Source organism: Equus quagga, chromosome 14 (assembly GCF_021613505.1).
Source record: "Equus quagga isolate Etosha38 chromosome 14, UCLA_HA_Equagga_1.0, whole genome shotgun sequence".
Classification (NCBI taxonomy): Eukaryota; Metazoa; Chordata; class Mammalia; order Perissodactyla; family Equidae; genus Equus; species Equus quagga.
Genome location: NC_060280.1, coordinates 66,015,549 through 66,018,227, shown reverse-complemented (window position 1 = coordinate 66,018,227; position 2,679 = coordinate 66,015,549).

The following is a 2,679-nucleotide window of genomic DNA, read 5'->3' as shown; positions in this document are numbered from 1 at the left end:
CAATAAACAGATCATCTCCTCTGAACATCCTTCCAGTGTGGCTTTTTTTTAGGGGTGCAGAGTGGGGTAAGTTGAGGCTTTGCCAGGATCCTGACAGGGGCCCCCGATGCTGCTTTCCTGGCAATCCCATTGGCACTGCCACATCCCATCAAGGATGGGGTCATTCTAGTCCACTCTTGTTGACACGTTTCATCTCTTTTCCCCTTTGCCTACAGAATCTTGGGGGCCTCTATCCACCTCAGAAGCACCCTGGGGACAGGATGGCTAGACACCCACTTCTTGGAGGGCTCTTGGTTATTTCCAGGATGATGACAACCTTTTAAGCCCTCAAGGCCAACTGTTATGCTGATGTTGCCTTTTCTTTCTGTGAATGGAGGGGCCATCCTTCCTGTCCCTGTTTCTAAGCACTGTCTGACTAGGCAGACGTCTTGAATGACAGCTGGTCAGAGTCTGCCCTCGTGCAACTTCGCGGACAGGGTGGCTGGGGGAAGAGTCAGGTTGCTCCTGTCCCATCTGCGTCCTGCTGTATCCCATTTGCGTGCTGTGAATCAGCCCTACTTTCAGGACCCAAGGCAACCCCCTGGCCTAGGGGCTCCACTATCCCAGACACACGTGGCCTTGTTCTTCTCTCTTGCTTCCTGTTTTTATGTCTCTCTTCTCATTTCTCTCTCTCTCTCTCTTACACACACACACACACACACACACACACCCTTGCCAAGGAGGCTTACCAGATAAGAAAAAATCTCAATTTTCTGAATGGCAAGGAAATCTGGAGTGGTTGGATCCTCCTTTTCTCCTGGTTTCTTTGTCATTTCTGTCTGCTCCCTGGTAACCCAGAGACCCTTGCTAGTGGTCAGACGCATTTTAGAATATTCCAGGCGGGTCCTGACATTGGCAGTCCTCATGCCTACAAGGATTACAGCTGCTGCCTGAGAGGGAAGCCAGGAAGGAGGTGGCAGCATTAAAAGATGTGGCTGGTATTTAACACAACCAAGGGTACCTTGGTTTAAAAGGATGTCTGCCGCTGGAGCCCCTGAGTCTTCCAAGGATGGGAGGTCAGAGAGGGTGCTTCTCTACTTAACAGATAGGAAAACTGAGGCAAGGGACGTGGACTGAGCAGAGAAGGCACTGGGAATCCTGGCTGGTTCCTTCTGGGGTAGACACCAGCCCTTGCTATTCGGCCAGGCCAGCAGCATCTTCCTCATTCTAGGGCTTTTCTCCCAGAAGACTTTGGAGGACACGAGCTGAGACTGGCTTCTGGGAGGGCTGGATTTGGCTCAGGCATCTCCTCTAAGTTGCTTTTCTTTGGCCCAGCCTGCCCAGTGCTGCCTTGGCCGGGACGGCAGTGGGGGGCTAGCTCTTATCCTGGGGTTCTGAATTGGTCACCAGCTTCCTGTGTCCCCCAACTGAGGTGGAGGGGCCTGTACAGGAGCCTTTCAATTCCTGCGGCTCCTTCCCACCGGAGCCCAGGCAGGGCTCAGGCACAGCCATGGGCCTGCCAGCTGCCTGCTGCCATGGAATGGGAGTCTGTGCGCGGAGGCTTTTAGAGTCCCTAGGACAAGTCTTGAGGGTCAAAAGGAGGGAAGTGTGGGAGAGGGATGGGAGGAGTCCCTGGGACTACCTAGCCGAGCCTCCTGACTATCCTGAAGGGGAAACTGAGGACCAGAACAGGGAAGCGACTTAAGGCCACACGATGAGTCAAGGTTAAGGATCTCCCATCAGGCTCCAGGTCGGCTGTTCTTCCCACAGCACACACCCAGGCTGGGCCCAGTACTCACTGGGCACAGCTCCGCACAGCAGCAGCACACACCAGCCCAGGCTCCTGCTGCCTCCCCAGCTGGGCCTGAGTTGGAGTAGAAGAGGCCCCCATGCTTCCTCTAAGGGCTCAGTTTTTGAAGTTGAGATTCAGAGAGTGAAAGTGATTCTCCCAAAGCCACACAGTTGGCTAATGACAGAGCCTGGGCTAGAACTCTGTCACGTAAATGTAAAGGCCTTCCCCTGGCTGATCTGATGTCCCAGGAAAGAAGGCTCACGTCCTTTAGCTCCAGTTCTGAGTCCCATTCCCACACCCCAGTCACATGACTTGCCTCTTGTTGGCTTGTAGATGGGCCCCTGTTAGGCCACTTGTCTTGCAGGGGGTATTATCTAAAGAACTTCAGGCAAGAGGTGGCTGGGGCAGTGCCTGGCGGGATGTGGGCTGGGCAGCTGGGTGCACAGGAGGATGGGCCCTCCAGGGTCTCCTGCCCTCCTCCGTCGGCACTATGGGGGCTCAGAAGGTCATGCTGGCACGGCTCCAGATGGCCCTGGTGGCATTGCCCCCCACAGACCTCTCACCCTGAAGCCCACGAGGTTCTAGTCATTCCTGGCTCCCTGCTACCATGCTGATGTCCAGGTGCCAACCACCTTTCCCGACAGGCTCCGGCCACCCAGAGGATGAGAGCGCCAGAGGGCTTTGGGGAAGGAAGCCCATCTGAGAACTATATCCTGGCATCTCAAGACGGCATGTAGGTTTGGTCCTAAAATAGATGTGCATAGCCTAGGATCCCACTCCCCTGCGGTGCTGAGGAGGCCTCTGGCTAGAAAAAGGAGAAAGACTCTCCGGATGGAGGTGCTGGGAACAGATGAGTTGGGAGTGGAGAGTAGATGAGTTGGGAGTGGAGAGTAGATGAGTTGGGAGTG